The sequence below is a fragment of the Apium graveolens genome, chromosome 6 (assembly GCF_009905375.1).
Source record: "Apium graveolens cultivar Ventura chromosome 6, ASM990537v1, whole genome shotgun sequence".
Classification (NCBI taxonomy): domain Eukaryota; kingdom Viridiplantae; phylum Streptophyta; class Magnoliopsida; order Apiales; family Apiaceae; genus Apium; species Apium graveolens.
This window is the reverse complement of record NC_133652.1, coordinates 301,093,960-301,100,380: the sequence shown is the minus strand read 5'-3', so window position 1 is coordinate 301,100,380 and position 6,421 is coordinate 301,093,960.

Genomic DNA, 6,421 nt, shown 5'->3' with positions numbered 1-6,421 from the left:
AGGGTATTTGTAAGTTTCTTTCAGTTTTCTATAATGTCACTCGATTGTTCTCTGGATCTAAATACCCAACTGCAAATCTGTACTTTCCAAATGTTTTTCTGGTTGAACTTACGTTGATTAAGGCAGTGGAAGATAGGAACTATATAGCAAGTTCCTTGGCTGAGAGAATGAGACCCAAGTTTAAGAAGTATTGGAAAGAATATAGCATTATTCTTGCTATTGCTGTTGTTTTTGATCCCCGATACAAAACACAGTTTGTTGAGTTCTGCTACAAAATGTTGTATGGAGAAGATTCTGAACAGATAGGAAAATTGCATAGAGCCTTGAAGGCATTGTTTGATCTGTACAAAGACAAAATTCCTTCCTATTCTACTACCTCTGAAGAATTTGCTAGTAATTCATTTCATAATGAAGGAAATGATGTCTTGAAGGTATTATATATTTGTTTCTGCCTTAATTTAGTATTCTGATTATATATGTAATTTCGCGTACTAACATTCTTATTGTATTGCAAGGAATTTGATGCTATGGATGAAGAGAATAGTGCTGCCCTTGAAAAGACCGAGTTGGACAAATATTTGGAAGAAAAAAGACTGAATAGGGACCTTAAGATCGACATCCTAGAGTATTGGAGGACAAATCAGTACATGTTTCCTAATCTCTCTTTGATGGTTAAAGATATATTGTCAATTTCGATTTCCACAGTTGCCTCTGAGTCCGCATTCAGTGTTGGTGGAAGAATTTTAGATCAATACCGCAGCTCCTTAGCGAGTAATGTTGTGGAAAGTATAATATGCACGCGTGACTGGAAGTTCAATGCAGAAGGTAGTAAACTTCTTAAGTCGTATCATGTGTTGTCTGCATTATTGGTGTTCTCTAAGCATTTTTGTTTTTAATTACAGCGGCTCCAAATTTTACTTTGGAAGAATTGATTGAAGATATCATGAATTTGACACTTAGTGATGACATGGATTTTGGTGGTGAAAGCCCTGTTGTGCCTCCATTGCAAGGTAAATTCTGCATTAGTTTTTCATTCAATTTATTTGAGCAATTTTCAGCATATATTCATGTGGTTCAGTTTACTGATTTTGCAGGAGGGATATGACTTATGGACCAAAATCAAAGCAAGCTGAATTTCCACTGGAGAAATGAATTTCTTTTGATGTTGTATTTGATTCCACTGGATAAAACTTCCTGTTTATTTTGTTATTAGCCTGAACTTTATATTCATTTGGCTGTACTTCCTTAAGACTTAAGCTGCATCAGAACTTTGCTATTTGCTTATTAAGAGTTAAGACTTGAAAGACCTCCATTTTTATTTTTAATTTTTCTATTTTTAACTCTTTTAATTTCAATCCATTGTATGTTTTACTTAGTATTCGTGTACATTTCGTGTATTCGTGTACATTTTGTTTATTCGTTTTGAGTCGTTTCGTGTATACGAAAAGTACACGAAATAATTCGTGTACTTTTCGTTTCGTGTTAATCGAAAAATTTCGTTTCGTGTTCGGATATGATAAACAGGTACACGAAATGTTATCGGGTCGTGTTCGGTTTTAACTTTGATTACACGAAAACACGAAAATACACGACACGAAAGTACACGACACGACACAATTGCCCGGCCTAGGTACTGTTGACAAAACTTTGTTCTTTAGAAATGTTAATGGCTCTAGTATACTTGTTCAAATTTATATAGATGATATTATATTTGGCTCTACAAATGAAAAACTTTGCAAAAAGTTTGCCAAATTGATGCAAAGTAAGTATGAAAAGAGCATGATAGGAGAACTAACTTACTTTCTTGGTTTACAAGTTAAGCAAGTTAGTGATGAAATATTCATTAGTCAAACCAAATATATTTATGATCTTTTAAAGAAGTTTGACCTAATGGATTGCACATCTGCAAAAACTCCCATGACCACTGCAACTAAACTTGAATTAAACACTACTGAAAAGTCTGTGGATATTTCAAGCTATAGAGGCATGGTTGGCTCACTTTTGTATTTAACAGCTAGTAGGCTAGATATAATGTTTGCTACTTGTCTCTGTGCTAGATTTCAGGCTGTTCCTAGAGAATCTCATTTAATAGCTATTAAGAGAATTTTCAGATATCTTAAGGGAACACCAAAACTTGGCATTTGGTACCCTAAAGATTCTAGTTTTGAACTAACTGGTTATTCAGATGCAGATTATGCAGGTTGTAAAATTGATAGAAAAAGTACAACAGCAACCTGTCAATTTCTAGGGAACAAGCTAGTCTCCTGGTTCAGTAAAAAGCAAAATTCAGTTTCTACTTCTACAACTGAAGCTGAATATATTGCTGCTGGTAGTTGCTGTGCACAAATTTTATGGATGAAAAATCAACTGTTGGACTATGGTCTACAGGTGAATAAGATTCCTATTTTCTGTGATAACACAAGTGCTATTGCCATTACTGAGAATCCAGTACAACACTCAAGGACCAAGCACATTGACATTAAGTACCACTTTATTAGAAAGCATGTTATGAATGGTACGGTGGAACTTCATTTTGTTCCAAGTGAAAAACAACTTGCAGACATCTTTACCAAGCCACTTGATGAATCCACCTTCTCTAGGTTGGTAAGTGAATTAAGTATGCTTAATTATTCTTAATCTATTTTGATGTCTAAGCAATTGTAATGCAGCCAGAGTAAAAGTTGATAATTCCTTTTTAAAGATAAAATTCTGACTAAGTCAAAATTTGTATCTCGACGGATGTTCATTATCCGTTAAAATGAATATCCGTTAAATCACATCATCCGTCGAAGTATCAATTATTACTCTGGGTACTTTTATCATTGTCCGTCGAACTACACTCAATCTTAGCCGTTGATTTTGAGCATTATCCGTCGAATTTACTTACAACCTGTATGTATATTTCAACGGATAATCTTAGAATTTTTATAGTTTTCTTTATTTTTAAACGGCTATTTTGAGCTATTTTGATTGGTTACTTTATTTCACTTTATAATTTTTGACAGTTTATTTCTGAGATAGTATAAAAGAAAAATTCATTTCTAATCTTTTCTTTTATCATTCTCAAAGCAATTTCCCTAACTATTTCTTCTCCAAAGCAAAATCTCTTTCTCTTTGCAAATTATTCTCATTCTTAGCAATGGCACCAGTAGTCAAGATCATGACCCAATCTGGGTTTGTGTATGAAAAGAACAACTTCGTTGCATTAGTGAATAAGGAGATTGCTGCTTCTGATGATTTCCACAAAGTGATGGACTTCATTTGAAGTTGCAAACTGAAGTATGCTATGCTAGAGTCTCCTGTTATCTACTGTGAAGTGGTTGAAGAGATATGGACCACTGCTGTTTACAACTCAAGTGACAAAACCATTGCCTTTTCTCTCAAAGGTACAAACTATTGCATAAACAGTGATATAATTCATGCGTGTTTTCAATTGCCTGAGAATAATATACTAAGCCCACACACAGACACAAATGTGAGTTCCATGCTCAGTTCTATGGGCTATGCTTTTGACCCTACCAAGCTAGGTGATGTCAGGAGAAAAGGCTTCAGAAAGGAGTGGAGCTTTCTCTGTGATTCTTTTATTAAAGTATTTTCTTGGAAAATTAGTAATTTTAATGCAGTCGTCACTTATTCACTTGTCAACATGTTATATATGCTGCTTAGTGATAAGTATCATAACTTAGTGAGTATGATTAGTTTGAAATAGGTTTTAAGCTAGGAGACATTTAGAAAAGATCTAAAAACATATACTATGCTAGATTCATTATGTTATTGGCTAACTTTGTTTTTGAAGATCTTATCATTGAGAACCCAACCAACAAGCTTGATTGTTGGGTTCAAGAAAGAAGGGTGATTGCTGACTTAAACAGGGAAAACCATCACAGTGAGGTTCCCCTAGTTTACATGCCTATTATGGAATTGCCTCAGGTAAGTGAGGTAACTATTTCTGTCTCTACCACTGCTTCTTTGCCATCAACTGTGGCAATGACATCTGTGAATGTGACCAAACAGATGCCTACCCAAGCCACAAAACCAAAGGTTTCAAAATCCAAATCAAAGAAAGCCCCCTCTGGTTTCTCTCAAAAGAAACCAGTTGCAAAATCCACTAAACACCAAGAGGGGAGTGTGCAGGAGAGTGAGATTGGTGAGGGACAGGGTGAACATCAAAGAAGCCCTAAGGATAAGGTTGGAGAGGTGAGTGAATCCCAACCTAGCCACACTGCAGTTTTCCAACAAACTGCAGTGCTTAATAAGGACATTAGCTCATTGCTAGTTGCATCCTCCCAAAAGGATGTAACTATTGAACAAAGCTCTCAGCCAAGAGCACAGGCCAAAAGGGTAAGGGACACAAGCTCACCCCAAACCTATGCTAGAAAGAAGAAATCTAAACACATTAGGGATATACAGGGTGCAGACACAGTGCCTACTGCTGTCAAAGACTCAGTACATGCACCTTCTCAAAGTCAGTTTGATGTGACTCCAATAAATATGGAGTCACAACCAAAATCTTTAATTATAGAAGCAGTTAACACACCAAAATCACCCACACATTCACTGGATGTAGATATGATTCATACATCAATTCTTGATTCTCCATCTCTAACTCTCATGGAGGAGCCAAAAATCCAAGCAAGTGAACATCATCTTCTAGATGATTTGTTGGCTCACTTGACATTTCTTTCTGAGTCTACTGAAACCTCTGTACAAAATCTCAAATCAATCCCCATAGAGTAAACAGTAGTCTCTACTCCAAACTCTATCATTTCTTCTATCTCGACGGATATTGTTCATCCATCGACAAGTGATTGTATCTCGACGAATGTGCTTCACAGCAGTCATCCGTTGACACTTTCAACTACTACTTCGACGGATGTTCCTCATCCGTTGATAATCACTGCACAACCTCAAAATTCAACAATTGTCACAAGTGCAGATGATTTAGTAGTAGTACAATCACTCTTAGGACTGAGGGAAAGAAGTGAATTGAGTGAGAGGTTGAGTTGCTCTCAGGCAAAAGGAGAGGAAAAGAGTGAAAATTTGCAAGCTATTTCTTCCAGCTTGGCAAAAGTAAGTGAGGGGAGTTCCACCTTAGTAGGTGAAGGTGAGGGGGTGAGGGTGGGAAGCCAAGGGGAACCCTTGATGCAAAAACAGAGAGATAATGAGAGAAAAGCAGGTACATGAAATATAAGGATGGAAACCATTGCTAGTGAGTCAATGAATGTCAATGATGCATAAAAAGAGAAACTATTTCAGCAAGAATATCAAGCTGTCATAGACTCCATCTCTTTAGATGCTGAGACATTTACTCATCCTGTTACAGCATATCAACTTTTGGCTGGACAGGGCAATGGGGATGCTGAGAAGCTACTCAACTTTGTGCACACTACTGCTTCTATGCAGAGGGCTAAGGATGCCATCACAACCATGCCACCCACAGCTGGTGATGACATTGATTATGGAACTGGTGATTTTGAGGATCTGTTTAGGAATGAAGATGATGATGAAGAAGAGTCCATGGACATAGGGGGAGAAGCAGACCCTAGCTCTAGATCAAACATGCCATCTTAGGTGTTTTTCAAAGCATGTGATGAGCATCATTTCAAGTCTACCCTTTCTCATATCATTCAACAAACTCAGACAACTCTTCAAACTGCTACAAATACTAACACTAAAAGCCTTCTACAAGCACATTTACATTCTATTCAATTGCATCAAATTCAATCTCTTAAATAAAATCAGGATGTCACTGAGCTGAAGACTGAAATTGATCAAATCAAAAAGGATGTCACTGAGAGATTGGATGCCAAGTTTCCTAGCACAACTCTGCTGGACATCAACAGGCAACTAAGGAAAAATTCAGATCTAACCAGCAAGGTAGATTCCTTAGATAAAAGGTTCAAAACCCTGGAAACCTCTATTACTGAAATTCATCTCCATCAAGCCCAACAAACACTGCTACTTCAGAAACTGGTGGATGCACATACCTCAACCTCCACTCAACTTGATGCTAACAAAAAGGGGGAGAAAGATATTATTCCAGTTAGCCAAGGAGGAACAATAAGTGAGGGGGAACAAGTGCTTAATATTCAAGTAAGCAAAGTAATTGTTCCAGCAGTTACTTTCCCAAAGCCACCAGCCTTGGACAACATTGATCTGATCTAGATAATAGCTTCTAAGTTGGAATCAAATGAAAAACTCAAGAAGCTTGATGTTGCAGCAGTTGAGAAAGTACTGGATGAAAAATGGAAAAAGATTGATGAAGAAATTCAGAAGAAGTTTGGTCCAATTGAGAAGAAAGACAAGGTCTTTTCTTACTTCTCTTAGTTGAAACAAATTTCAATTAATGACATGAGCCTAAGGAACTTAGAAATGGGCCAACCCTCAAAAATCAAGTCTCCAAAGGCCAGTGAGAATTTTA